Source organism: Anguilla rostrata, chromosome 2 (genome assembly GCF_018555375.3).
Source record: "Anguilla rostrata isolate EN2019 chromosome 2, ASM1855537v3, whole genome shotgun sequence".
NCBI lineage: Eukaryota > Metazoa > Chordata > Actinopteri > Anguilliformes > Anguillidae > Anguilla > Anguilla rostrata.
Genome location: NC_057934.1, coordinates 7,309,919 through 7,315,918, shown reverse-complemented (window position 1 = coordinate 7,315,918; position 6,000 = coordinate 7,309,919). Strand labels below are relative to the sequence as shown.

The 6,000-nt window shown below is 49.1% G+C and overlaps 1 protein-coding gene across 1 annotated transcript in view; it reads left to right on the top strand.

The window, feature by feature from the left end:
- LOC135249562 (lysosomal-trafficking regulator-like) overlaps positions 1 to 6,000 on the top strand; it is a 76,242-nt gene that overhangs the window by 24,725 nt on the left and 45,517 nt on the right. The gene's annotated exons all lie outside the window — the stretch shown is intronic.

Sequence of the window (6,000 nt, the reverse complement as noted above, 5' to 3'; positions counted from 1 at the left end):
GTTTGACAAAGACCGCTTTTAACGAATCAGATGAAAAAACCCTCGAGGGGTCTCTCAGGATGTGTTGAGTCACCGGACCACACTGATCTAAAGCTCGGTGGGTGAACACACACCGCACTGGAACGCACAGGGTTTGTGACGGCATGTGACATTCTTAGAAAATATCATGCATGGTTTCTCTCTCTCGTTCTCTCTCTCTGTGCCTCTCTCTCGCTCTCTCTCTGCCTCTCTCTCACTCTCTCTCTCTGTCTCTCTCTCACTCTCTCTCTCTGCCTCTCTCTCTCTCTCTCTCTGCCTCTCTCTCGCTCTCTCTCTCTGCCTCTCTCTCGCTCTCTCTCTCTGTGTCTCTCTCTCTCCCCCACCCCCCCTTTTCCCCGTACAGTAAATCAGTCAGGTACAGTGTGCGTTCTTAAAGGGGCGGCGCGCGTTTTAGCGCCCCTGTGCGCTGCCGCGCGCGGCTCGCTCTCCCTGGGGGAAGCGCTGATTTTCCTCAGAAAGGGGATGTGTGAGGTCACGCATGTGTGAAACTACATGTGGGCTGGCACCGCGATCTTTACTCCACTCCAGTGTGTTTTTCTGCACCTCTGCACCTTGAACTGATGCACTTGTTGTACGTCGCTCTGGATAAGAGCGTCTGCTGAATGCCTGTAATGTAATGTAGTGTAATGTGAGGGTGCACATCTGGGGGGGGGGTCGTGCTCGGGCAGGCTCTCGGGCTGCTGGTCGGTTACTCATTAATCCCCCACGTGATCGGAGCGGGGTGAAAATGAAACTGGGTTACGCCAGCCTAACCTCCACCCTCTGCAGCCAGCGTACGCGTTGTTGGTAAAGTCGGCTGCTGTTCGGAAGCCGTCGGTTGAAAGAGATGTTGAAGCGAGGCGGGCTGTTCGTGGGGCAGGAGGGGAGACGGTGAAACGGCACTGCGTTTTTTGCCAACCGGTAGCTTCTGTTTACAGGTAATGCCGTTTGTGTCATTTACCTCACTGCATCGCTGTCCAGTACACAAAATGCACCCGGGCATTGCTTTCTTAACTTGGTTTGACATGCTGCATTAGTGACTACGTGCTGGAAGATGTATCTGTTGGCTAATTTGCAAATTAATTTAATTCTGGTTTGTTTCTGCTTGTTTTTCTCCTGTCCTTTTGTATCACACTGTATTTCGGTTCAGTAAAGTATTTGTACAGTTCAGCAGCCATGGCAGGTTAATCGGTGGTCATTAACATTTATGGTTTTCATGAGTTTTTTTTATGGTCTTAATGTCTGATGGGTAATGTAGTTTTCCAGAGCAGAAATGTAGTTTTCACATGGATTTTCAGACTCTCAGTGACATAAAAGGCCATGGCTATATTGCTGTAAACACAAACTGTTTGTGCTGTTATTTATGTTAAGTGGTGTACCAGAATGAGTCAGCTTTGGTTATAGCCGCCTCTGAAATGCACGTAAACCCTGCTTGGAAAAAGTCGTGATGTTGAGAAGTGATTCTTCGGCGATCACATGTGCACCCCACAACATTGCCACAGACACCGCTGGCATCATTAACACTGACAACTTCCTTTCACGCTTATGTAAATGTAGCTTAGATTCTGTGTTATAAGTCATATTTATAGGCAGTAGGCACTGTAAATGCATACTGAAAATTCTTGTATTTTAGCCTCCTAAACTGACAGATCGTGAGATTCCCTGGTCTTTGCACCCGAGCCTGCAGTTTTGCTCATGTCAGGCCGTGATTATTCTGCGGCCTGTACTTATAGTCTGGGAAATTTAACCCTGTTATTAGTCAAACAAAGAATCCATCTCCACTCCTTAGTTCCCACATTTAAATAGTGACAGTTTGGCTCTTTAGCTGAACCAGGAACAGTTGGTCTCCCTAGTGATGTGCAGGTCACTGTCTTTGTCTGAAATTACGCTACCTGAACAGATCTACTGATACCTACCAACTGACTGTGTCAGTTCATTAGTCCTGCTTGTGTCAGTGTTAGCCAGGCCTGGAACACCCCTTTGATCTGTCCTCGTGCCCTCAGAACATTGTGTCATCACTTCCCTGAACAAACTCTGCCTGGCCGTGGTAGTCTGGTTGCCTCCGCCCCCTCCGCCCCCACCCCACCCCCCCCTCGAGCCACACTTCCTGAACTTCCCGTTTTTCATCGTTGTCTGGGTAAAATGCGCCGCCTCAAACTGTCAGGATGGCGCAATCGCACCCCGCATTCCGGCACCAGCCCTCCGTACCGAAACCCTTCGGAGTGTCATCCGCTGCCCGTCGCTACGGTTACGAGTGAGTTCTGAAGCAGGGTTATGAATATCTTACAGATCATCGAGTGATGGTCTGTGTGGTGCAATATAACTTTAACCGTGCGTAAATTCATTGTGGGGGGAGGGGGGTGGGGGGGGGTGAGAGAGTGCAAGAGTGAGAGAGACAGACCGAGCGAGCAAGTGACCACGAGAGCAAGAGAGCGTGGTGTGTGTGCCTGTCACCCTTCATATGTCACTGCTTATAAGAATATCCCCAAAAACTAGTTGGAGTCTCCAGGTTGCTCCTGTTAGGGTGGGGGGTGGGGGAGGGAGGGGAGTTGGTGGTCTGACACAGATTGGTGATTGGCGGTTTGGCGGTTGCCGTGACGCAGGTGGAACACGGCGCTCTGTGAATAATGCAGGAGCGCGGTGGTGGAAACTGTCTCTAATCCCTCCCGGAACGGGGAGTATCAGATGATGTGCCGTGGACTTGCGCCAAACCGGCGGGCCGGTGGACTTCGGCAGGTCAGGGCGAGCGAGCGAGCGAGCGGTGAGAGAGGGGAGAGAGCAGGCTGCTTTACAGCCATTATGAGTCATCAGTGAGAGGGAAACACGCTTAATGTCCCACAGGAGGCTTTCTCACTTCTCATTTCAGCTCTCCTGCTGTACTACATGTGGCCTGTAGGGGGTAAAATAGTCACTGGCTCTCCTGTAGTACTGTGTGGCCTGTAGGTTGTGAAATAGTCACTGGCTCTCCTGTTGTACTGTGTAGCCTGTAGGGTATAAAATAGTCCCTGGCCCTCCTGTAGTACTGTGTGTGGCCTGTAGGGGGTAAAATAGTCCCTGGCCCTCCTGTAGTGCTGTGTGTGGCCTGTAGGGGGTAAAATAGTCCCTGGCCCTCCTGTAGTGCTGTGTGTGGCCTGTAGGGGGTTAAATTGTCAGTGGCTCTCCTGTAGTACTGTGTGGCCTGTAGGGGGTAACTAAATAAACACCTGCTGTCAAAGCTGAGACAAACATCAAAGCAAGGGGATCAAACCCTTTCACCTGCCTGATTTTATTTTCCTTATTAGTGGGTGTGGATTTTTTCCCTAACCCATGAATCGAAAAAGGTTGTAATTTTGTAACACTAGCCCCCCCTCTTTGATCTTTAGAGGCCTGACAATGAAAAGCAAAAAAAGAAAGAACAAACCTCAAAAATATGTTCCGTTATGTCACGGATGAAGAATGAATAAATGAACGAGTGAATGAATTATGCTCAACAGACTGAATGAATGAGTGGATGAATGAATGAAAGTATAAGAGAGTGAGGAATCGTTGCCGTGGCACTGGGAAGGGGCGGAGCAGACAGCCGGGCGGTGTCATTGGCCGTAGTGCGATCCCCAGCGGGGGCCCCTACAGCAGCTTAAGGCGGGAGGGGGCCTGGGCCAATGGCCAGCTCCGGGGGCCGGCCCCCCACGTGACATCACATGCTTCCACGTGATGCGCCGGTCGGCTCCAAATCCGGGAAGCTTCCATTTTAAATTCCCCGTTCTAATGGAATTTGCGCCGCGGAACAGAAACGCCAGTCATTAGCGGGAGCGCTGGGAAGCCGCCGCGCTAATCCCGGGAAGCTCCGCCCCCCGGGGAGGGACAGGCGCCGCGCGCCGGGACAGGAAGGAGGAGGGGGGGGGAGAAGGAGTTCCGACGTCCGAAGGTCCTGCCGTTCCGGAGATAAATGATTAGTTTGGCTTTGCGGCTTGAAGTCGAAGGTAGGAGTGTTGAGAGTGCGTGAGTGTGTGTGAGAGTGTGTGGTGAGTGAGTGAGTGAGTGTGTAAAGCGTGTGCGTATGTGTATGTGCATGTGCAGGTGTCTATGTGTGTGTGTTTATGTGCGTAAGCGAGTGTGTGTATACACATGCTGTTGCCTCACGCCGCTCATTGACCTGAGAGAGAGAAAGCGCTCTTTCGTGTGCCGTAGATCACGGCGCGGTGAACCTTCATTTGAGAGGAAATGACATCACTCGCTGTTGCCATTGTGATTCACACAAGGGAGCCGCGAAGCTCAGCCAATCAATCTTTACACTCCTTAAATTAAACATTTTAGCACTGTACTTCAAGCTCAGCGTGTTTGGCTGAAACAAGTGTAGTGTTATACTAGAACTGTGACTGGAATTGAATTTAAGAGGGAGGAAGAATTCTATAACGCAGGTTGAGTTATTGGTGTAATATTGAGAATTTGCCCTGGGGTTGTGTTCAGTGTTTACGAACTGGGACCCTTACTATGTTATACCTTACCCTGCGGCGCCAGTGTTCAGTGCGAAATGCAATTCTAGTAAACGGGTACAGCAGAAAAACATCATCGGTTCTAAAGTACCACAGTTTTTTTGGCTGTTGCTGCTGTTTATGGACTCCGGTGAAGCGTAATAGTCATACAGTTCACACCTCAACAGGGAACTTAATATGTAAATATGGAGTGTGTGTTAAAAAAAAAAAAAGGTCAATGATGTGTATCATGTATAAGCTGTGTGAGTCACTCTTGATGAGGGTGTCTTCAGTAGGAAGAATTTCGTAATATTGGCTAGTGGTATTGGCTCTCGCTAACTGACTATCTGCTTCACCATCGGTCGTGTAGCGTAGCACTTCTAGGACATCCTAGGCTGCCTGTGTGTAAAGCACAGTGACATTCTTTCTCTTCCCTCCTTTTTAAATCTTATTACGTAACCGCAAATCTCTCCACCAAGGGTTATTCACTTAAGCTCTCAGGATATTTTATACAACTCCACCTCTTTTTTTTCTTTTTCTTTTTTCCCTTTTTTTTTTAACGTTGACGGCGTAATTGGTTTACTGTAGCTTTCAGCGAACACGTGACCGGGAGGACTGAAGTTGAGTTAAATCCAGGACCGGCCATCACGCCTCCCGCATTATTTTCATCTGTAGCACCAGACTGTTTTCGGCCATAATATTTCACAACAGCGTTTCCCTGATTTGCGGAGGTCTAATGCCTTCTACAACAACTAAATGTGAACAAAGTATCTGACTGATAATCACAATTTTTTTTTTTTTTAGTTTTTACACGTGGGACTGCTGGTTTGGTCCACCGGTGTCCAGTGTTATCCAAAAAAAAATGGATGATGAAGGTGGTTGAAGGTTTTTGTTCTAGTCCAGCACTAGGACACCAGGTTTTTACTTATCAAGGTCTTGATTGAAGACTATGATCAGTTAATTAATCGAGTGTCTGAGTGCTGGCCTAAAAACAGAAGCCTGCATCCACACCAGTCTTTGTCAGATAAGATCGGACACCCCTGGCTCTGGAGATTACAGTTTAGGTCTCTCCAGTACTAAAGGGCCCAGGTGTGTGTGGAATTTTGGTGAGTTTCCGCTCTTTATTCAAACTCACCGGCTAGCTGAAGAATCCAAACGCTCCGTTTCCACGGTTCGTTCTGACTGCTGACCGAAAGGAGACCAGTAAAGCCAGAGGTCGGGCAGGACGTGAGTTTGCCACGCCTGGCCTAGACTGAGCGTGCCCAGTTCGCCTCTGCTGCGAAGCGGGAGACAGCAGATGCTCGGTCTACGATGACAGAACTGGCTGTTGAGTGACATCATCATCCGGTTTTATAATTATCCAATCAGATTTGACGGGAGGGAAGCATGCAGTAACGCACAGTGGAGTACAGTGCAGTCCGTGTGCCTCCAGCTGCATGTTACACGGGAGAAATCAGATAGCGGTGGGCTGGTAATGTAAGTATATTGAGTGGGACAGATAAGGCTTGATAGTGAGATAATGTAGACGGGG